We start from the raw sequence: 25924 nt of genomic DNA, 5'->3' as shown, positions 1-25924 counted from the left end.
CTTGCATTTTCTTATCAACAAAATTAACAACAGCCAAAATATGGAAGCAATCTATGTTTCCATTAACAAATGGATGGGTAAATAAAATGGGATACTCTCTATTTTTCTGTTAAAAAATGTATACACACTTCAGGAAGAGAAAAATTCTATGATTTTTTTTTCAACATATGGTGTTACAGTTGTATGGGGGACCCTTGAAGATGTCATGTATTCCAGAAAACCCACTACAATGCCAGCCCTTACAGAAGGAATTGAAAAAGAAGAAGAAATTGAAAATTCATGTGCAGCAATCTCAATTATCAAGGTTACCCAAGCAGCAGTTCACCATGCTAATAAATGTCTGGAATCTAATGGCCATCACTTTGAGCACCTCTTGTAAGTGTAGAGACCAACAGTAACTTGCATTAATTTCATGATGTCTGGATAAATTAAGTGTTAAAATACTTATACAACTTTTTCTTTTAAGGGTGTGTACATTTTTTGCCTCTCTCTATATCTATTTATATCTATAGGTATATGTATATAATTTCAGCATTTCAATGAAAAAAACTTCTATTTTTTATGGCAACATGAATGGAACTGGAGGACGTTATATTAAGTGACATAAGCCAGGAATGGAAAAACAAATACTGTGTGATCTTGCCAATATGTAGAATTTTTAAGTTTATCTTAAAGAAACAGAGTAGAAAGATGGTTACCATAGGATAGGTGTGTGAGAGACAGGAGCAAGAAATACAGGAAAAAAAGATACTGATCAAAGGGTACAAAGTTTCAGCTAAACTGGAGGATTAAGTTTTAGCGATCTATCGTACTGCATGGTAACCACAGTTAAATATTAATGTATAATTTACCTCAAAACTGCTCAAGTAACTTTTAATATTTTCACTACAAAACATAAGTGGGTGAGGTTAACTAGCTTAATTGAAACTTTGTATGATGTGTATACAGGTCAATACATCACACTGTATTTCAGAAATACACGTAATTATCACTTAAAATCTTAAAATACCAAAATTTTATAATTAAATCTAATTAGACTTCTAAATGTCTCTACTTTTAAGAAAAATTGCACCCAAAATAAAGTACAAATTATTTAATATGGATTTTTACAGAATGTTAGGCATATTTTATACTTTCTCCTTATATCAAAATGCCTTAGAAAAAATGTAGTTTGCGTGAAATAGTATCTTCAAATTCAAGTTTCAGATGGCAATGATTCAGGTAAATATATAACTAGAAAGAATTTTTAACTATCTTTCCAGATTAGTTGTCTTGTTTTGTAGTATGAAACAGAATTTAATTAATTCCTTCTGAAGAATATATAGGAAAATTCTGACTAGTTATTTACCTCCATGTTGGATGTCAAAATACAAATAAAACTCACAAAGCAAAAATGGTCAAATATTTAAATTTAATGTACAACACAACATTCTCTTATTTGCTTTTGTTTAAATCAACCTATACTGTTACATTTTTTAATTAGTACTAGAATTATTAGCAGCATTTCGTGCTTTTAATTTAGTTTTGTAAAAAAGTGAATTTGTTTTCTAAAATTCAAAGAAAAAATCCATTTTCATTATATACAAATAGAAACAATGACCACAAGGTAATGTTTAAGTCACAAGTCTAATATAATGCCATTTAAAAGAGCACTGAAATGGGAATAAAAGAATCTAGGTTCTAGTCTATCTTGAGACTGGGCAACTTGTTTAACCTCTTTGGGTCTCAGTTTTCTCTGGTATTCAATAAACATGTTACAGTAGATAATCTCTAAGGGCCTTGCTTGAACTGGTAGTTTAATTATCTAAAGGAAGAATAATATTTACTAATTGATAATGTGGACTATGGACTTAGGTTTACAACTCTAGAGCTTAGATTTTACCACAACCATTCAGTCACTAACATTGAATAAAAGCTTAATCTTAAAGCTGCTAAAAGCAAAAAAGATATGTTGAAGGCCACCAAGATAGTGTAGGGCAGAAATCAGGGCAGAGGGGTGCACAAGTACATGTCATCCATTACATCCTGTGAGGTGGAGTTTTAGAATGGCCCTGGAAGGATAGGTACAATTTTAACTGCCAGAGATGAAAATATAGGATGCTGCATGAGGAGGAAATAAAACTTTAAAAGGAATAAAAGGAAGGAGTATGCAGGAAAATGTGGAGAACAACAGAGTGTCCCAACTTGGAGGGAGCACAGGCTAAAATGGAGAAATAATGGTTGATAGTGATGGGTTCAAAATTAGGTGGAAGAACATATTTTGCAATTGGAAATGTATATAGCACATGCTGTATATTAAGTAAGAAAATTAGGAGAAACAGTCTTTTCAGCTGAGAAAAGGAGGATTTAGGGAGCATGGGCAAAAAGATTAAAGGATATAAGAACAGTTTCAAGACTCTAATCATTATGTATACATAGGCTCAATTAAGAAGGTTTTGATTCAATGAACTGGAGGAAGGCTGCTTATATTATGAATTTTCTAAGTTATGTAAGTAGAACCTGCTATTGCTTTGGCCACTGATAAACCCTCATATTTTAATCAAGTCATTTGACTACTGCATTTGTTTTAGTAAGTGGGACATTAAAGGAAACCACTACAAGACCAAAGATTTTTCCAGAGATTCCACATCATTAATGATCGTCACAATAGATACATTCAGAAAGAGACAACTATCTCATCAGACCCTGCTTAATTTGTCTATTTTCAAACTTTCCTAATAGCAAATATTCTGAAAATTTTCTTCTTTTAGCCAAAATTTCTACTTCCCTTCTTACAATTTATAAAACTTACCTAGGACTATTGCTCCTCTTGACTCTCAGTTTATAAATTAAATATGAATATACAGAAATACAGAATGTAATAATTTAGTTCTTTATAAAAGAGGATGTTACACAGTACATATAAAAACATGATTCTGAAAGTTCTCTGAAAAAGCTCTGAAAATTAAGCAATTTCATTCCATTTAACTTGCTGGGAAAAAGGACACTTGAGAAAGACTCTAATGACTTCATCTCCTAGTTCATCCTTATGATGAGCATGGGGTGGCAATCAGATAGGTCTGAAAATGCACAAGGCCATGGGATATGTTGGATTTGAGAAGAAGGATCAGGCAGTGGAGGTGCAGTGGTTGAGGGTCTTGACAGTATTACTAAAGCTTAATGTACTGAGAGTTCCTTACCTTTGGTGAAAGAAAGTCCTAGCCCTTGATTGATCCTAGGTTGCTTGGCTGGTGTTTGTAAAAGACAAAGTGAGTCAGAGATGCTCTCTATCCCTGAGAACTTTAACCCAAATAATCATTTTCTTGCCCCAAGAAATTGTGAAGAAGCCTGCCCACTGGAACATTTAAAGGTCATAGAACAAAGAATCATTAGCCTCCTTTCATCACTCAAATTAGGCAAAGGAGAATATGATGACAATTACAGTCATAGTGACATATTTAAGGGAATCAATAATAATAATAAACAAGAGTACTGAAACCTAGGGCTTCCAGTGGAATGGAGCCAAAAGGCTGGACATTCATGTTTTAAAACTACAAGAAAATGAATAATGATTGACTGTCTGGGAATTCATAATATAATGGCTAAGTAAGGATTCTTAAAATAGAAAGAGATATTAGATAAGGGAGAAAGCTAATAAATCCAGAACTAAAAGTATTGAATGCCTCAGCAAAACTATGGAGTTAAAAGAGGGTGGGGAACGTAGAGGTATCCTGCAGGTCTCAGTTGGGAGGGAGAATGAATGGTGAATTGATATTCTAAAGCTTTTATTTAGGAGAAGGAAATGCAGTAACTTGGTAGGGGTCTTATTTGGTTTCTGGTTTTGATATAAAATTTTGAGAAGTTATGTGTTGGGTGATAAATATCAAAATAAAAAGCACAAGATTTCCATGTTATCAACATGTATACAAAAATATAATGCATGTTGGTAGTTATGGATTGGGTTAAAAAGCATAACCCATATAAACAACTGAGTCTTCCTTAAGAGGAGTTTCAAATTTTTTATGAGTATATATATGTATGTATGTGTATATCTCTATATCTTTCCACCTACCTGAATATCTATGATTGATCTACAGATCTATCTACCCATAGTTAAGATAAATTAAAAGCTGTGCATAATTACTAAAAGTAAAATCAATTTACTGAAAGACTGGTAGATACTGGCCCATTAACAGGAAAAAAAAAAACGTAACAATATTCCTGAAGAATATTATGTTTTGAGAATGTATAAATAATTCACAGGACAGATGGGATACCTGCCCTCATTACCCTTCTTTGCAAATAAATCCTCCCAATGTAATATTAGTTCTGAACAGTAATTTTTCTTTTAAAAACACACTAAAATAATCTGCTTGTTTGTTTTCTGAAAATAGTTATGATTTTATTTGAATATATATTTTCTGTAGCAAAACACAACAAAAAAATTAAGGCAGAAATGTTAAGCCAGTAAGTTTATCCAAATGAAAATCACATCTCATTATTCTTTTGAGAATAATTTACTTGGCACGGCACAATTTTGTAAATCCTAAGGCCGCAAGGTAAGAAGCAATAACAAGTTCCTTGAAATAACCTAAATGGTGTTTAGTAATCCCAAGAGAAAATTATTCAAAACATGTCCTAAAAAATTATATATATATATATATATATATCATGTATGTAATATATATAAATATATTACTTTTAATAGACTGAGAACTGAATGAAATTACTTTCGAGCCTAAGAAATGACAGAAATAAACTTTCTGATTTCCCCATAAGTGATTTCACAATATTTTTAAATTACTTGTTCTGAGATAGAAATTGTGACTTTTTAAAGAAAAGTCATTATGATATAATGATATCAAACTGTCACTTTCTAAAAAGAACTGTTGTTGTTAAACAGACCAATTATTTTTAGACAGTAAGGATAGTATACGAATAAGCAACATGTAAATAACATTACTAAGCTTTTCTTCAGATAAAGTTTCAGTTTCCTGAATTTATATAAATGTACAAATGTGTACCTATAAAGACAAAACTACATAGTGATCATAGACAACCTTATGAGGTTCTGGTTTAAAGAAAAACATGTTAAATTGAAATAGTTTAGTAAAACTCAAAGTATCTTGAAAAGTAATGTATGATTAATTAGATTAGGAGGCTGATTACAGCCGAAATGTCACTTTCACTCCTGTGTAACTTTCTCAAAGATTTGTTGGAGAACTGTCTTATGCTTAGTCATCCTTCAAATATGATTTTTATGAGCAAAGCAGTTAGCTATTTTTGTGTTATGCAAGATGGGAAAAGATGTATGAGTATTCCTTTTTAGCAACATGATTTGATTTTTATGCTTATTCAATATTAAAAAAAAGAGTTTAGTTTTATATTTCAGAATTGCCATATGGAGCCAGGCATGGTGGTGCAGGCATGTAATCCTAGCACTTAGAAGGCTGAGACAAGAAAATCACCACAAGTCCCAGGCCAGCTGGGGCTACAGAGCAAGACCTTGTCTCAACACCCAATCTCTCCCCAAAAAGCCATATGGATAAAGTTCACTGAACATTAATTCCTGTTAAATTCTGAAGATTTTTTGTTTATAAAAAGAGATTGAAAGCAACAGAAGATAATTTATATATTATCTGTGTATATTTTATCTTTATTCCAGTTTTTCAACCATAGACTTTAAGTTTCTAGAAAAATAAAAGCATGAAGGAGCAAGACAAAATAAAACTGACCACAGGTACACAAAACTGTTTCTTTTAATCCTCTAATATTTTCAACTATTAATCAGGTACTCTCAGAGTAGCAGGCATTGTGCTCCACAGATACTTCATTTAGTCAAACCAATGTATCTATGCAGCAGGTGTAATTATTCCCATTCTGTTAGTAAGAAAATGAACTGAGTTCTTTAAAATAATGGAAAAGTCATTTAATAAAAACATTTAATGTCAAGCTACATGCAAAAGCAGACAGTTAATACACAGTATCCAAAAAGAAACACACACACACACACACACACACACACACACACACACACCAAAAGCCAGTAAACATTATGCTGAAAAGACATTTCACTCCTCTGTAATGATCAAGGAATTAGAAGATTTAAGTAAAGGAGTATTTTTTTTTCCAGATAATTAAAATGTATAGTGTATCCACCACTATTTAAAAGAATTTTCTAAATGTACATGGTAATTTTCTTATTTTTCCTAACAGAATGAAGATAATGTAACTTTATTTTGATAATACAGTTGCTATGAAAACTTGAATCTCTTCAGGTTAAAAAATTCAGTCAATATTAAGTAATTATAGTGCTGACCTCTATCAGTGAATGACTGCTGTTTGCCTTTACTGTAACAGGACTCAAAAGATCAAACTTGTAAAGTTCCATTTTTTTTCTAGTGGTGCCGAGGACCTAACCTTGGCCTTCTGCATACTAGGCAAGTGTTCTACCATTGGGCTAACCTCAGTCCTTAAAACTTTGCTGAGGGGTAACCCACTTTCTGGTCCCTCTTCTGTCTCTCAGGCAGAAGCTATCTTTCTCTCAATACATTTTTTTTCTACTCTTAAAAATAAAATTAAGAAAAAAAACTTTCCTGATATGTTTCCTTCTTCCTCTTACTAGTTGGCTATTGTGAGCATGTCTACTGTTGTCAGTATGCTGCTCACTTCATTACACACAAAACAAAATAAAAACAAAAAACAACAATAAAAAAAATTCAAGCCTCCAACCCTAGCCCTGGAGAAGCTGAGGCTGGAGAATCTTCAGTTAACGGCCAGCGTGAGCTACATATGAAATACTGTAACCAACCAACCAACCAACCAACAATTGTAGGGTGGGGAAGTATATGAATAAATCGATCTTTTAACCTTTCTATCTTCTGTCTGTCTATTCACTAAACAAATACTATGGGGTTATTCTGGGTACCAGGGGTTGTGCAAGATTCTGGTTAGAAAAAGATTTTCTGTCACAACAAGTATGAAGATGATGCCAATTTCTCTAAAATACTAACCCTGTTTTCACTATTAAGAAATACTACACAATACCATAGGTAGCATCCTTTCAAGTATGTGAGTAGCTGCCAGAGAGGGTAAATTCAAATCCTCCACTTACGTCTCTTTCTTCTTGAGTGTAAATAAGATGGCACCTCTTTCCGGAGAAAAAGAATAACACTGTGATGTTGCTAAGAAGGTACGTTACAGATGGTGGCTTATAAGTAGCAGATTCATGAGTAGAATGTGAAGATAAAAGGCTTTTTCTTCATTCATTAAATAAAAATTTACAGAACAGTACTGGAGGCATAGCTCAGTGGTAGAGCTCTTGCCTATCATGCATGGGTTCAATCCCCAGCAGTGAATAATAAACACATGTGTGTACATAAAGGATTTATATTCATCATATATGTCACACAAATATCTACATGTTGGTAATATGAAGATGACTAAGAGATACTCTCTGAGCTGAAAAAATCCTGTGTGTAAAGGCACTAAAACTAGTAGTCTCTTAAACTAATAAGCCTTTGTTCAAGTCAATTTTATAACATGGATGTGATCATTGCAATTAGTTCATGATATAACTCGATCTATAATTCTCTATAAAAAAGCAACAAAAGTCTTCTTTAATAACCTCTATGTTACATTTTATGATAAACCAGTTCATCTATTAGCAGGAAATGAGATGTTATGGATAAATGCAGTTTTCTGGTAAATGAAGCTTCACTTATTAAGTACACAAACTATTTTGATTCTAATCACCTTTGGTGAACTTTTAAAAATATACTACATATTAGCTGGTCTTCCCAACCTTACCCGTGAGAATCATTAACCATCAGTAAGTGCGTAAATTTCTCCTGCTACTCACCCTGGAACATGCTGCATGAGAAAGAGATGGATAACAAATCAAAGCCCCTAATTCAGCAGATCCATCCTTGGGACTTTTGATTGCAGACTCACATTTAACACAGTTCTTTTCTTTTTCTAAGTGTCTTAATATATACACATTGCTCCCCTGATCAAGAGTCCTAAGAATCTCTTTGGTATAGTAATACAGGTTCCTTCGGTCCCCAGATTAAATCTTGTTTACATAACATAACTTGTACTTTATTAAGTCATCTGAAAATAAAGTTTCAATTTCGGTGAGAATTTTCTATATGCTTTAGTTATTTATATACTAACAAACAGAAGAAATATCCGTGTCATAGTAAACAATAAGTCAAAAATAATTTTGCATGGTTTCAGTGATCTAGTTAATCACTTATGATACCAGGATGGCATAAAAGCATGATTTCTGGGGGCATCTGATGTATATAGGATCAATGCTATATTATGTCAACTATCAGAACTACACTGATTCTAAACTACTTTGCAAGAAAAGTTGAAAGCTATCAAAAGAAACAAAAAGATGAAGTTCATTCTACCATAAATTAAAATTTATATTAATATTTTCAAAGTAATAATGATAGCTGTTGTCCTCCTTAGTATGACAAAATGCTTAACTTGAAGCTATTGTTCTCCTAAATCTTCAGAGAGTGTTTCTAAATCCATGGTTCTGTAACAGAATTATTTTAAGGAATTAGATCTACTAAGCCACTGCAATGTCTGCAATGTCATGAAATTACTTACATTTGAAAACTGTATTTGAATCACAAATTTAAACAACAGAGACATTTTATTAATTCAAAATTTTTGAAGGTATTATTTAGGAGTTTAAATTTCAGAATGCTTTTATAAAATACACTGAAGTATTCTATGAATGAAAGTAGAAAAATTTGAAAGCCATTTTTACATAGTAATAAAAATGAGCACCAAATGCTACATTTCCTATTCCTTTAGTGCAATAAATTTGTAATGTCTGATATAATTTACATCCACAAAATAGGCAGACATAAACTAATGTATTCTTTCCCCAAATTTCATAGTTTCATTTTTAAAATTTTTTGGAGACAGCTTCTCACTATACATTTGAGGCTGGTCTTGAACTCCTTATGTACTCAAGGCTGTTCTTTTAGCCTCTAGAATACTAGGATTACAGGTGTGAACCACCACGTCCAGCAATTTAAAATTCATTATCAAGAAAATGTTCTTTGTTTTATTGCTCAGTAACACTTTCAAAACAATGACAGCCTTCTTTGTGCAATATATTTATCACTGAGCGTATTTTCACCACGCACATCTCATTACAGTATAAATCTGATCTGAGTCATAATTTCCTTACATTTCTATCAGCCATCATTGCGTTCCATTTTCTTACCGGAATGCCTAACATTTCTCTGTTCTCTGGGAAGGTTTATTTCTTAAAAACTGGGGCTGGATGGATTGAAACATTTTGAACATTATTATAAAAAAATGCCAAAAAGCAATCTGAAATCCCAACACTAAAACAAATAGATATAAACTTCAACTTTTAGAATTCAAAAGTTTGTAAAAAAACCAAAAAAACAAAAAAGAAAAATCTTATAGTGGTTCTAACAGTAACATTCAAGCAGAATGATCTTAAAGAAACAGGAAATAGCTAAGAGGGGCAGCACATGCCTGTAATCCCAGCATTTTAGGAGGCTGAAGTAAAAGACTGCAGATTTAAGCCCAGCTTGAGCAACTTAATAAGACTGTCTCAAAATAAAAATGAAAAATGGGGAGGGGAGCTGGGATGTGGATCAATGTGAAGGCTCTGGGTTTAATACACAGTACTTGGGGGGAAAAGGCAAAGAAAAAGAATTGCAATGGTATATAAAGATTAGAGCAAACTTTTTTTTTTTTTTTTGGCAAATGAAATCCATTAATTTTAATTATGGTTTTTCTAGGGCAGAGGTAGAAGTGAAGGCTTAGATATTTGCTGATAGTTTTCAGATATTTAAACATTGGCTCAGTCACAGACACACACACACACACACACACATACACACAAATACACTCATATATGTGTGTGTGTGAACATACATTTTTTATTATTACTGGTTTTTTGTTGTTGTTGTTTGTTTGTTTTGTAGACTGGGTGGTTCAGGCTGGAACTGAAATCACTATGTAGCCCAGGCTGGTCTCGAACTCACAGGGATCCTCCTGCCTCAGCCTCCCTATTGTTGGGATTACAGGGGTTTACCACCAGGCCTGGCTCACACATTATTTTTGTGTGTGTATGTTAAGTGTCTTTTTTAGTTGATAAAAAGGAAATGTGCTATGAAAGAAAATGGATAGGCCCATAAGCGAAAAACTTAGGATTTAGTTTCTGCTCTATTCCTAAATAGTATGTGACTTTGGGCTCTTGTTTGTCATTGTTCTACAGGGTACAAACACCCATTTTACTAATCTTACAGGGTTATTGTAATCAATAATGCACCTTGTATACATTTATACATTAAATGTATTGAATGTAAAAAAAAAAGTAGGTATAGCTTCTTTTAAAAGCAGAGTTTCTCAACTAGGCTGTTACAGTAATTTGGTACTAATAAACAAGTACTAAAATTTGCATAAGACTTTTTATTCTTAAAGATTATTAATTTCAAGGTAAACTTCATATTGTAATCATACCGAGTACATTCTGACATATTTTCAGAGTAAGTTCTCTGCTACCCATATGAGTACTAGCCAACCTTCACATATTCAGTCATACTGGGAAAGAAGTTGCTAACTTCTATTTCAGTAAAAAGAAATAGGCAGAGAGAGATATCACAAAAAGAATCCAAGCTTGGGGCTTCCGCTTAGTACCATAATCCACTGACCTTATTCAGAGAAATCTACATACAATTGATTCCATTGTTTTTTCCTTTTCGTGTGTGGAGAACAGGAGAAGGAAGCAGCTGGCAGAAGTCACTCACTATCCGTAGTGAAAGCTCGCATCAACATTCTGGCTATTGCGTACAGACAGTGATACTTAGCCATCTAATAACTAACTAAAATTTCTCCACCCTAAAACTTCAGTAATTTTCCCTTTATACAGTTATCTACTTTTTGATCTACAATTCTCAGTTCCCTGAGTGAGTACTTAATAGATCTGTTAAACATATTTTTATTATAGTTATTCCTTCCTAGTAAATGGCCTTTTATAGAAGAAAGCATATAGTTCTATTTCTAATATATTTCTAAATATCCCTGAAATGAGTCATCTGGCTCTACAAATCTTTTTACTTTGATTTTCAATATAGGAAAGCTCATCTTAAGAAATGGAAACAATTTATTGTGTTATCATTATTTCAATACTTACTGAGTTAGTAAGTAGCAGCCATAGACTTAGTGTTAGCCACACAGTCCCAGTCCTCAAGAAATCCTAACGTGTGAGACAATAATAAGACATCCTCAGTACAAAGTAGTATTTGGCTGGGGATTTAGCTCAGTGGTGCTACTGCCTGCCTCGCAAGCACAAGGTTCCAAGTTTGATCCCCAGTACCAAAAACAAACAAACAAACAAAAGACAAAGTAGTATTAACAGAAGTTAAATAACCACGAGGAACTATCGGGCTATGGAGGAGAAGCAGACATCTTTAAAGTAAAAGACAATCTTTCAAAATGCAATCAAAGCCAAGGACAGAGTATGAATGGGAAAGTAAGAGACTGACTAGGACATCCCAGCGTGGTCATACATTTCTGAAATCCCAGCACTCTGGGAGGCAGGATGAGTAATAAGTCTGAGGCCAGGCTGGGCAACTCAGACCCTATTTAAAAACTTTTAAAAAGTGTTGGAAGGCCTTGGGCCGGGGTTCAGTCCCCACTGCCCACATCTGTTCTACTCCCTGGGTAAATGAAATCATATATTTTCATGTTAGAAACCTCAGAATCATCTTCTGATCACCATTCTTCGTACAAAACTCCAAGTCTACTCAGTAACTGGATGACGAGGTAGAATTTATATCCATATTGTTTTTAATATTTACCTCTCTTTCAAAGTGCAACAACTTCTGTACATCTCATTTGGATTAAAATAGTGTTCTGATTCTCTCTCTCTCTCTTTTGTATTTTTGATAAAGGGGGAGAGAGAGAGAGAGGAAGAGACAGGCTATTCTAGCAAAAAGGACAGAGTAATAATTTGTATAGTATATTTCATGCTTGTAGCAATCACATTTCCCTTTAAGAAAAGTTATGATACGGAAAATTAGACAAAAATCTTGATTTTAAGTACCATTTCATTTTTATAATGTATGTATTTAGCAACATAGCTTTTAAGCATGTATAAAATGAAACTAACATATTTGAGCAGAAAAGGAGTGTTTAAACTATTTTGGTAATAACAAAATGCCAAAAACAAAACATGAACACAAAACCATACTAAACAATAAAATCCCTCTTCCCAAAGAAGAGACTGTAACAACTTGAAAATTATGGACAATTCATATGGAATAATATGTAGCAAAAATAAATGATTTATTATTATATTTTTCACTGATATGCTAGAAATTGTCATCCCCTCATTACCCTCAGGGCATTCATTTCAAGACCTCTGCAGATACTAAAATCTGCATATGCTCAAAGTCCTTATATAAAATTTGAACCTAATCTGTGCATATCCTGTTATATATTTTAAATAATTTCTAGATTGCTTATGATTCCTACTACAATGTAAATGGTTTGTAAAACATTGTTACACTTTATTGATTAGGAAATAATAACAAAAATAGTCTGCATGTTTCATTTTTATTGGCAGTTGGTTGAATCTGTGGATACAGTACCTACAGTACTACAGGTACTCTATTTGATTTGATATATTAAAAATGTACATGGGCTGGGGAAATAGCTCAGTGGTTCTGCCACCTGCCTTGCAGGCAGTAAGTCCCAAGTTCAATCCCCCGGTATCCCCCCAAAATAGATGTACATATATCTTCCATTTACTTAAATCTGTCTTACATTTTCAAGTAGTAATAATTCAGTATGAATCTTTCTAAAAAACATAAAATTAATAGTCACATCAAGTGTAAGATACCTCCTGATTTCAGAAATATTAAAATGTGAAAATTTTTGCATCTTGAAATAGAATATAACAATACCATGTCCATGGTAGAAAATATTTGCAAATGATTGGAAAGATGAAAGAGAAACTTAAAGCGGGGAGACAAACATTTGTTTCTTACTTTCTAATTTTTAAACTCAGAACTCTGGAAGACATTGGCATAGGAAAAAAATTCATGACCAAATCTCAGTCACACATGAACTAGCACAAAGAATCGACAACTGGGATCTCATCTTATTAAAAAGCCTCTTCACAGCAAGAGAAACCACCAACAGAGTGAAGAGACAACCCACAATGTAGGAAAAAAATTTTAGCAGCTGTTCCTAAGACAAAGGTCTACTATCTAGAAAATATAAAGAGCTTAAAAAAAATTAGACTTCCCAAATTTAAAGATCCAATCCAAAAATGGGCATCTGAAATGAACAGACATTTCTCAGAGAAGTAGAAACAGCAAATAAATATATGAAAAAATGTTGAACATCATCGGTCATGCAATGCAAATGAAAACAATGCTGAGATTATACCTCACGCCAGAAAGAATGGCTATCAAAAAATCAATAACAAATGCTAGAAGGGTTGTGGGGAAAAGGATCCCTTTTCCACCGTTGGTGGTAATGTAGACTGGTACAACCATTGTATAAATCAGTATGGAAATTCCCCCAGAAAACTAGGATGAGAGGTCCTATTTGACCCAGTTAGTCCCCTGCTGGGTATCTTCCCAAAAGAATTAAAAGATTCAGACTGTCATGTACACACACTCATGTTTATAGGAGCACAATTTGTAATAACTAAAACTTGGAAACAGCCCAATTGCCTATCAACTGGAAATGGGATAAAGAAGATGTGGCTTGTTTGTTTGTTTCTTTTGGTAGAGTCTCCCTTTGTAGTTCAGGCTGGCCCTGAACTATGCAGCCTAGACTGGTCTTGAACTCCTGGCAATCCTCCTGACTCAGCCTCCCGTGTACTGGGATTACAGGCATGCATGGTCATGCCCAGCAAAGACGTGGGTTTTTTAAAAAAATTAAATGGAGTACTACTCAGCCATAAAGAATGAGAAATTAGAGGAATTTAAACTCAGTAACTTCTTTACAGAATAAATGTTTTGAACTTTCTTTAAAGAATCTTATGGATATTTATGTTAATTATATCATTAAAGTAATCTGCCCTTTGCCTTACTAGGTCACTTCTTCCAGTTGCTGCTTTCCTAAGTGTTCTACATAATCATCACTGGATCCTCTTCTACTGCCCAACTATATATATATATATATAGTCTCCAAGGAAGGTACCTATGTAGGAAGAAAATTGGCTGAACACTAATATTTAAGAAAACAAATATATATATAAACATATATTTATATATATATTTATGTTTTCTTATATTTTATATATTTATGTTTTCTTAAATATTAGTGTTCAGTTTTGTTCCTAAATAGATACCCTCCTTGGAGACTTCTCCTATTTAATAAGTTCAAGTTATATCTATGCAGAAACTGTTCCTGAGGCCTAAGCTCTCATGGATGATTGGTACAGGCTTGTTTGCAGTTGTCTGGTGGACATTTCTAAGTGGATATCAGGTAGTCAACACAGCATTAAGATATTCACAGCAATTCATATTTTTCATCTTCAGTTCTATTTCACACTTGTTCTACATCTTGGGTTAATAAAATCATAAATTTTCATGTTAGAAACCTCCGAATCATCTTCTGATGATTATTCTTTGTATAAAACTCCCAGTCTACTCAGTAACCAGACACCAATGTAGAAATTATACCTATATCTTTTTTAACATTTACTCCTCTTTCAAAGTCCCATAACTTCCATACATCTCACTTAGACTGTAATAGTTTTCTGATTCTCTCTCTGTTTCTAATCCATCCATGTCAATTCATATCATTGTCATTTTCTTGAAATTTAGGTCTGTCAAGCTATCCCTCAGAACTTAAAAATGTGATGTTTCTTACTATAAACAGATTAAAGCTCAAAACTCCCATTTTAAAGAATTTTACAGATGTTTAATAAGCACCTGCACATATGATAAATTGTGAAAAACTTTTACATCAAGATTGGAGGTAGTAGTGATAAGGGAAGAATTTGGTAAGACCACAAAATTGTATATTCTTAGGTTTTTTTTTTTTTGTACCGGGGATTGAACTCGGGTCCTTGCGCTTGCGAGGCAGGCCACCGAACCGCTGAGCTAAATCCCCGGCCCTGTATATTCTTAGTTTTCACTATATCTACCCAAGCCTCCAGTCCTTACTCCATTACTCTAATTTGGTTATCCTTAGTCATCTTTATCTTTGAAAAAGTCATTTGAACTCATATATGGCCAATCACATTTATCTACCTTATCTGTCTTTAAACAACAACAACAACAACAAAAACAAAAACCAAAAAAACAACAGTGAAAAAGTAAAATAAAATATAGCTTCAGGCTGGGGATTTAGCTCAGTGTTGCTGCCACCTGCCTCAAAAGCGGGAGGTCCTGAGTTTGATCCCCCTGGTATCAAAACAAACAAACAACATAGCTTTGAAGGAAATGAAAACTGCCACGAATGACATGTAAACAGCACTTCAGTTTACAGTCCACTTTCATATTTATATTTAATACAATTATTGATTTTATTTTCATTTTGAAACTAACACAACAAACTGAATACAGGCAAAAGTCAACCCAATAGATGAATGTAGGGACTTGTTTCTTTCATTAAGTCATCCTGAAGTAAAAGTTTAAAAATTTGAATATCTCATTTATGCAGCTTTTAGGAAATGAAGTGTCTGTCTGGCATAATTTTCTTGGAAAGTACACCTCTTCAAATAAACACTGTATTACTTTCAAAGACAAACAATAAAACTGTATCATACACATCTCTATCTTTATACTTGATAATTCTACTCTACCTATTATGATATATCATTTCAGTGGTTCCTTTTTTTTAGATTCCTATTTTATTGTTGGTTGTCTATTTTTTAGCAAAATACTTTTACAAATTTCTAAAAACAGATATTGCTTTTAAACTTTTGTGAGCAAAATGATTAGAAAACTATATAAAAAGTCAATAAATTTCATGAGAGTAAAGACAAAGGGAATTGCTTTAACAAAAGAGGTTTGCAATAACAATTTTCAAAGCTCTGAGTTTTTGTATTTTCACTTCTGAATGGAGTTGTGCTCAAAAGGCTGCTCGCATAAAAATTATTTTCTATCAAAAATGAGGATGTCAGTTAAATCTAGAGTTTAAAAAGAATGACTTTTAGAGCATCAAAGTTTTATTAGATGACAATAACTCATATGTAATGGTTTTTCCATAACGCGAGGAAACTAACATACTAAAAATTGTGCTGTTCTGGAGATGACTACAAATAAGTAAAATAATTTGATTTTTAAGTATCTTTTCATATCTACATCTCTAATTCATAAAATAAGTTATTTAAAAAATAATCTATCTCCTTTCTCTTTCAATTTACAGCCAAAGGAAATCTCAGAACCCAAAATGATTTTCTTTTTTACTGTGTTATAAAAAGCCTAGAAACATAGGTCTTTAAATTTTGGGATATCTTTAATGAATCTAGCTCCTCATAGCAAGATGTGTTGCTTTTCATAGCTCTTCATTCAGGTTCTTCATGCAACTAGCTTAGCTAACTATATATCAAAACCAGGAAGATGCCTCTTAAGCTTTTTATAGACATGACACATGGCATTTTAAAAGAAACAGTTTGAAGAACTGAAGTCATCTCTAGGATTGGGAAAGCATAAACATACACCAAACTAACTTCAACATTTTCCAAGGGTTTCTCATTTTGATTTTATAAGTGCTAGCTAGATGTATAGGCAGAGACAGTTTTCTTGAATAATATTCTATCAGAAACATTATTATTGGAAAGAGACAGAGGGAAGGAAAAAGAGAGAAGAAGAGGGAGAGGGAGGGAGAAGCAGAAAGAGAAGGTGGGAGAAAGAGCACCAGGGAAGGAAAGAAGAAGTGAGGGAGGGAGAGAGATAGAGAGGTCAAGAGAGAAGACTTTGCAAAAAAACATGTATTACCAGCCTCGGCTACAGAGTTCCAGGTCAATCTCAACTACATGGTGAGACCCTGTCTCAAAAAAACCACACACACACACACACACACACACACACACACACACACACACACACACACAAAACATATATTTTTAAAATAAGTGCCTTTCTAACTGAGCTATACTTGTGCAAAAATATATTGGGAGTAATTCAAGCATAAATGATGCATAGTCTTCTTAATAGCAACTAAATATATTAGGATTAGTGATTACAGGGTTCAACTACTATTCGAAAGGTTTTACTTGTAATAGTTGAATTTTTATAAAGTCCTGTGAGATAGGCACTAAAATCAAATTCACTTTTGCACCAGATTATACTGTTACTATAACTGAAGCATATTTTATTTAATGAAATATCCACATGATATAGATTCTAATAAACAAAATATTAAATATAAAAGCCCAGTGAGGACTATATAAGTTAAATGGCACACACATATGACAAAGTAGGGAACTTCCTCATTATGACAAAAGATATACCAAGAGGGAAAAGTCTCCCATGCTTCCACTGAAAGCAACATGGTCAAGCAAGGCCGTGACCCATCCTGATGGCTGACACTGACAGAGGAGCTGAGAGGCTCTAGGCATGGTTCCAAAGTAATGCCCAAGGAGACTTAACTGACCTTGATAGATAGCAAGGGGTTCATATTGATACAGTTCTCATTTTAACTTTTTCTTAAACACCCAGAAGAAAAGAATAACCAAAAGACATACAAAACAACACCAAAGTAATAAAGCTAGACATAAAAAGGGGCTCTAGTCACTGACCCTTTCTGGCAGTTTCTAGCTATACCAGTATCTGACCATAGTTATGAATCATTGGGAAAAAAACTATGGTAAAATCTATAAGAGCTCAGCTACAGTTTTAAATTTCCTAGCAAAATTTTTTCAGATTGTCTATCTTCTTACAGCTACAACTAGAGTATGTATCATACTCTGATACTTATGACAAAGTATCAGACTTACAGATAACCTCTATCAATGAAAGAAGCTAAGAGCCAGCAGGTTACAAGAATTACTTCAATTTCTAAGTGTGACTTTCTCCCCAACTTGCCCTTCCATTCTAGTGTGATCATGATTAGATTATACATGCTTTAATTTCATAAAAGTTTTATTACTGCCTAGAGGCTAACTCCAAGCAGTCATACAAACGGAACCAATGACAAATGTGCTAGACTTCTTTTACTGTGATCCACCAGATCGACCTGATAAACAGCTCATAACTACTAAACTATACAATATGACTTCTATGTTGGATTCTGAAGTCCCCTGGAACTTCTTATTCTTTCTGTGAGAGGCTATTGCTAGTTCTTCCTGGTGGAAATGCTTGGCTATATTCATAGCAAGCCATCTGACCTTATTATTTGGCCCATGTATTCTTAACTGTTTCTTTGGCTTTGTTTCCTCCAGACTCAAAGCTGTATGTGTACCAAGATGACATTGCCTGGCACCTCTCAGGGCCTTTAGACAGACCCTCTGTAGAGTTAACTCTGACTATGACCCTCTTCAGCTGAAAGTAGCCAGAGCTGTCTTTGCCCTTTGCCCCCTCAGAGCAGTTGGGGGGTACTTCTTCAGAAGGGGGAATACTGCAGATAGGTGAGTTAATTAGATAGTTTGTAGGCAGTTTGACAGAGTCAGCCCAGGAGGAGCCAACATGGAGGACAATGAAGAAACATTCACTGAAGGCCAGCATTGTAAAAGAGAAACTACCACAGGCAGGTAGGATAAATAGCTGTGATTGGCATTCTAAAAAGTATCAATCACCTGGGTGGGGGACCAAGAACTTTAGGAAAGATCCCTGCCCCAACCCTTACCACCAGAAATCCTTGCTCATACCTTGTATGGTTGTTATTGTCACTTGCTTCCCCATTGGATCCCCATTTAATCAATGTTACCTAAGCGACTGTACTTGTAGTCTTACTACTTGACTAGTTTTATCCCACCTTGAAGCCACCTCACCTCATGGCTTTGTCCCATAAAACACCTTTGATTCCATTTTTTCATTTTCTCATATTAATTCCATTCCCTTCTTTCTTTCCCCTACCCTTTTCACTTCCCCTTCCCCTTTGCACCTTTTCTTTCTATTTCACATTATCTATTAAAATCTTTTCACCCTTATTTATACTTTCAGTTTCTCATGCTAGAGAAACTATGTAGATGGGGGTGGGGGGGTTGAAGGGAGGGCAGGGAAATGGGGGAAAAATAAGAAACAAGATGGATTATATAAAGGTGCAAATTTCCAATGACGAATGTCATTATATTGTACACCTTACATGTACTAATAAAAAAAAATAAATAAAAACCTTTGAGAATTTGGGTGAGCAGGCAACCCATTTTCCTGACCCCTTCTGTCTCTTTTAGACAGTATCAATACGTTTTTTTTCTACTCTTAAAAGTAAAAAAAAATAGATATATGTGAAAAAGTCACAGATAAGTTATATTTGCTGGTGAGAGACGGTACATTTCCTCTCTAAGATCAAGACTTTCAATGCTTTTATTCCACATTGTAATGAGTAAGTGGGCAAGAATGAGAGAGCAGGGCATGGCGGCACACACATATAATCCCAGCACTTGGGAGGCTGAGGCAGGAGAATTGCAAGGGGTACAAGACTAGCCTGGGTTCCATAATGAGTAATCAGATTTAAAAGGAATAATTACATCGATCTTTACTGGCAGAGGACATGTAGGGATAAAAGAATTCTAAGTAATCCATTAAAAGAGTAGAGGGAACAGTTCCATTTTCAGTAATATGAAAAAGAAAATATTTATGTACTTATGAAAAAGTTTAAACAATAAAGTGTAAGAAAGACTTATGCTCTGAAAAGTACAGAGCATTTCAGAAAGGCATTAAAGAAAAAAGCCTAAAGCCAGGCATAGTGGAACACATTTGTATGTCTATTACCCCGGGGAGCTAAGGCACGAGAATCACAATTTGGAGCTAGCCTGGGCAAGTCAGCAAGACCACATCTCAAAATGAGCCAGGGATGCTACTCAGTATAAAAAAAAAGAGCGGGAGATGTAGCTCAGTAAAAAAGCCCTAGGTTCAATCCCTAGTATGGGTGGAGGGGACTCTAAAATAATGGAGAAACATATTACATCTCTGAATTAAAAGACTTAATTTTCTTAAAAAGTTAATATTCCTGAAATTGATCTACAGATTCAATGCAATCTCTATCAATACCCCAGCTAGTGATTTCATAGAAATTGAGAGGATGATTTCATATAGAAATGCAGAAATAACCAAAACAAGAAAAAAATGAACAAAGTATAAACATCACACTTCAAAGTTCATAATTTCCCTCCAGAGACAATGATAATCAAAACAAGGTGACAGTGGCACAAGACATAAGACACAGGTTTATGAAACAGAACAGCGACAAGAAATAATTCTTAACACTTATATACAAAAATTAACTCAAAATGGATCACAGACCTAAAGCAGTAGCTAAAACTACAAAATTTGAAAGAAAATGTATGAATAAAACACTGTAACCTTAGATTAGGCAAAGTCTTCCCTAGGTACAACAGCAAAAACACAATTAAAAAAAAGTAAAAATTGGATTTCATTAAAATTAAGAGGTACTGACAGAAGGGAGCCACGCAGGGCTCCTCCGCTGCTGCGACCCTTGGGCTCCGCACTGTACCCCTACACACACCCGGGTGTGGGATGGATGCCCAGGTACTGCAAGGGGCGAGGAAATGTCGGGGTTGAATCCCCGCTGCTCCAGGGCCGCCCTCCCTGAAGAGATGAGTGGTGGCTTAGCTCCAAGTAAGAGCACAGTGTAAGTGTCCAACTTGCCCTTCTCCCTGACCACAACTTATACCGGATAATTTCCAAGTATGGCAGACTTGTGAAGGTTAGTATAATAAAAGACAAAGATACGAGGAAGAGTAAAGGGGTTGCATTTATATTATTTTTGGATAAAGACTCAGCATAAAACTGCACCAGAGCCATAAACAACAGACAGTTGCTGGTACAGTGATGAAGGCAAGCACTGCTATTGACAGTGGGAGAGCAGGTGAACTCATCTGAAGGCGAAATTACTTTGATAAATCGAAGTGTTACGAATGTGGGAAAAGTGAACACTTGAGTTAAGCCTGTCCGAAAAATATGCTCGGAGACGTGAGCCTCCCAAGACGAAAGAAAAAAAGAAGAAAATGAAAATTGCCGAACCAGAAGAAGTTGAGGACGGAGGCAGCAGAAAGTGAAGACGAAGGGGAAGAACCCACTCTCCACAGTCTCAGCCAAGCCACCGCACTCCAGCGAGCCAAGACTGAAGAACAGAACAAACGGAAACCGGTGTAGGCGCCCGAGGATAAAGAGGAGCACGTACTTCAGTGATGAGGAAGAGTTTAGTGATTAGAGTTGTATAATGTCGATGTCAGGAAAATAAAAACCATCTGCAGTGCAAATTATTTGCTTATAGGAAAATTTAATATTAAATATTTTTTTACCACAAAATAGTGTATAGAAAATAAAAAATAATTTTAAAAAGTATCATGTTTTACAGGGGCACAGACTCTGACATAAATAACTGTATAAATTCCAAATCAATGCAAAGTCATGGGTCAAGTCACACTTCACACAACCTCTGAGCTCTCATCCCATACCATCTAAGATGGAGTTGAGTTTTCAGTATAACTACTGAGCACCAAAATAAGACTAATCTAAAAACAAACAAACAAAAAGAAGTATCAAGTTTTGAGCTGGGTATGGTGACACACTTTTATAAATCCCAGTGTTCTGGGAGGCTGAGGCACAAGGATTACCCACAAGTTAAGGCCCAGCCTGGGGAATTTAGCAGGGCTTAATCAGACCCTGTTTCAAAATAAAAATTAAAAAAAGTTACACCAATGATGTAGCTCATTGTGAAGGCCCTGGGTTCAATTCCCAGTACCTCCCCCCACCAAAAAAATCATATTTCTACCTTGCCTTGGCATAGTACAAACTTAGTATCTCTAATTTTTTTTTTTTTTTTAAGACAGGTCTCATGTTGTAGGCTGGCCTTGAATTCACTATGTAGCACAGGTTGTCCTCAAACCTGTAAAATTCTCCTACCTCAGCCTGGAGTACTGGGATTATAGGCATTTGCCACCATATCTGGCTTAACACTTCTAATTCAAAAACCTAAAATGCTCTAAAATCCCAAACTTTGAGTACCAATACAATGACTTGAGTGGAAAATTGCAAACTATGCAACTATGATTCATGTGCAACATCATGAAAAATACTGTATTTTTGCCTTTGATTTACGTATATAAGGTATTCATGAAACATAAATGAATTAGATACAAAAAATATCACATTCTGTATATATGTACATATTCCAAAATACTTCTGGTTCCAAATTTTTTATTTGTTTGGTTTGGCTTTTTGAGACAGGGACTTGCTGTGTAGTTTAGAATGGCCTTGAACCCACACTGTAGTGGATCAGGCTGGCCTCAAACTCATGGCGATCTTCCTGCCTGGGCCTGCCAAGAACTGGGATTAGAAGGTGAGCACTACCATGCCTGGCTGGGCCCAAGTATTTCAAAACTCAGGATTTGTTACTAATAATTAATCTTGAAAATAACTAATTTTAATAAAAACAAAAAAAATACTAACATAGTAATGCTATTGTTATCCTATAAAAAGGTACAGATTAAAATGATTTCTTTGACAATTCACTATAAATGCTTTAGTCATGCTTCACTCCTTTATAAGTGCTTTCGTTTTTGTTTTTTGTTTTTTTTGGTACCAGGGGTAGAACTCGGGTCCCTGCGCTTGCAAAGCAGGTGCCGGAACCACTGAGCTAAATACCAGGCCCCTTTTATAAGTACTTTTGAAATAAATTTAATCTGTAAAACACACACACACAAAATTAAGAAGTACTGTATTATAAAGGATGCCACTGAGAAAATGAAAGCTCACATGTGAAAAAATGGTAAACCATATAATGACAAAGGGTTTATATTATGGTTACGTAAAAAGTTCCTCAAACTCACTAATAAAGACAACTGAACTCAATAATGCACAAAAATTTTAAGTACACATTTTCACAAAGAAGTTATAAAAGTACCCAATATGCACAGGAAGAGGTGCTTAACATCATTAGTCATTAGGTAAATGTAAATCAAAATCATAAGATATTCAGCAGGATGACTACAACAACAACAAAAAAATCAAAACAAATGCAGATGAAGACATGGAGAAACTGGAATCCTATGGCTGCTGGAAGGTAAAATGATACAGATCCTTATGAAATAGTTCATAGGTTCCTCAAAATGTTACATGAAATGTTTTTCTCTTAATAAATACAGACCAAAGAGAAAACAAATGTTCACCCCCCAAAAAATATGTATATAGAAGCATTACTCATAACAACAAAAAGTGGAAACCATTTAAATGTCTATCGTCTGACAGGTGAAGAAAATGTGGTATATCCAGACAATGGAATATTATTTGTCAATGAAAAGCAATGTATAACATAGATGAACCTTGAATACATTGTGCTAAGTGAAGGATTTCAGTCACAGAAGACACGTATAATTCAATTTTTACAAAATGTCTGGGATAAACAAATTTAGAGGAAAAGAGTAGATTAGTGATCCCTCAGCATTAGGAGGTAGGCTCAAGGGAGAACAGGGGAATGATCACTAATGAAAAGTTTTAGTGAGGGGTAACGAATAATTATAAAATGATTATGTTTACTGTTGTTTAACTTTGAATATATTAAAATTCATTAAATTGCAATGGATACAATAGATGAATCACATAGTATGTGATTCAGTTGAATATAATTGTTAAAAATAAATATCATCTTTTTACTTTATATAAATTATTTGGAAATGAAATCTATCTTTAGGTGACCTAAAGAAATGTCCCACTTGTGAAAGTGAATTAAAATTTTGAAAGCATTTACATTTTTCATGTTCTGCACTGTACTTTGATGAACACAAAGCAAGAGCAGTTCTAGTATTGAAATATTCCCAGATATAATTTTATATTTATTTAAAGCTAAAATGGTTAACATTTATTTTCAGAAATATAATTTACTTATGGCACTAAGTTACTGTGACAAGTTAATTCAGTTTTGTATATGAGAAGGTATATTTTTAAACTAACTTATTCAGTAGAATGAGACTGTCATGCGTTTTAGTCCATTCATTCTCTGTGAATATTTCCTCTTTTTCAACTATGAGCTTGGCACTGTGATGAGTACTGTGTATTTGGTAGTGGGCATTCATTGAGGATTACAGGAGAGGACTAATAATGCCCTACTTTAGTAATATGCAAAACAAGATGCTTTATGAATGTTTCTCAGGATGTAGTACATTTTTTCCCATATGATAAAAGAGATCAAAACCTCTTTTTTATTAAGGATTCAGTATACGTATGAATTTTAATTCCATCAGTTTTACTTTTACTCCAAGTACAAAACATGAACAAATGAAATTGTCTTTGCCTTAGTTTCCACATCTGCAAAATGAGGATAATAATATCTATCTAATTGGATTCTTATGAAAATGAAATGAGATAACCTTTCAACATATGGAAACTATCGCTGCTACCACGTTAACCACACAATAAACTGATGATGATGATGATGATGATGATGATGATGATGATGATGATGATGATGCAGTGGCAGTACCTGGTTTAAATACAGGTGTTCTTTTATGTACAGAAGCAAATTGCTTCCTTACTGAGGTGTGTGCTTTGGTTAAGTCTCGCTAATTATTTTAAAAGGATGTTAACTTTCTCCTCTGGTCATCTGGCTTTAAAAAATATGGATACATCCTGAACTGACAATTATACACAAATGCTTTCTATCCAACATCTATTCAAGGTCTGGCTGAAGGAAATAATACATGGGAAATGACTAAGTTAATATAATTTGTCTATTATACAAATAACTTAATTCTGCCTTTGTTACTGAAATTCTACAGAATCCATATCTATCTCCCATTTCACCAAAATCTCCATAGATGATTTCACATTCTAGAAACAACTTTCAGTTTATCTTGTGAGCATTTACCGAAGGGTGGGAGGGATATATGGAAAATATCTGTACACTATCTTTATTGACTTTAGATACTGTTTAAAATTTCCCCCCAAAAGGCTATAAGCTCAAACTCGCTCATCTTACCTATAATATATAAAAGGTATAATAAGAAATGGCATTTGACAATTGCAAGGTATAGAAAATAATTGAAATGTTATTCAATCAGCTTATCATATTCAATAGTTATAACTCACTGCTTCCCAGACCATTCCTACCAGAGAACCTCTGATACAGAACTATCTGTAGGTGTAATGCAAAAGACCAGGAGAGCCAACAATAGTATTAATAAAAACTTACATGGATATGGATTAACAGGTATGAAAATAGAATCTAGCAGTTGAAAAGAAAGACCAGTGTGAGTAGTCAGTACAAATTATAACCAATAAACAGAGAATGCAAACACAGAAGTGACCAGAATTTTCTGCTTTTGTTTCAGTTATATTTGAGAAGTACTATGTTGATAAAACAGGAATATACTACTAAGGAAATTTGCAATCAACAATAAAAAGCAAGAAAAATTGTGGTACTCTACATAACCACTCTGATACATGAAACTCGGAATCTATCCAAACACTTAGGTATTATTATTATTATTATTATTATTATTATTATTATTATTAATATTATTATTTTGGGTACCGGGGATTGAATTCAGTCCCTTGTGCTTGTGAGGCAGGCAGGGGAACCACTGAGCCAAATCCCTGGCCCTTCTTTTAATTCTTAATTACTTTTCATATATTTGTTTTTGGCAGAAAGCAATACTAAGAAGCTGAGGACCTGCCGGACATTTCATTGAAAGTAGGACTCAGGAAATCTTTGTTACTGGACGAATCGGGCAAACATCCCTGGCTCCTGGCTACTGAATATCAATAGTACCTTCGCTATTTTTACAATA

The 25924-nt window shown here is 34.2% G+C and overlaps 1 long non-coding RNA gene and 1 pseudogene across 1 annotated transcript in view; one reads left to right on the top strand and one right to left on the bottom strand.

Moving 5' to 3' along the window:
* Nucleotides 1-25924, bottom strand: part of LOC109117930 — a 199650-nt gene that overhangs the window by 84280 nt on the left and 89446 nt on the right. The gene's annotated exons all lie outside the window — the stretch shown is intronic.
* On the top strand, nucleotides 20732-21348 carry LOC109117929 (annotated as a pseudogene).

This window comes from Fukomys damarensis, unplaced genomic scaffold (genome assembly GCF_012274545.1).
Source record: "Fukomys damarensis isolate Sample0158 unplaced genomic scaffold, DMR_v1.0_HiC HiC_scaffold_29, whole genome shotgun sequence".
Lineage (NCBI taxonomy): Eukaryota > Metazoa > Chordata > Mammalia > Rodentia > Bathyergidae > Fukomys > Fukomys damarensis.
This window is presented reverse-complemented; position numbering and strand designations above follow the sequence as displayed.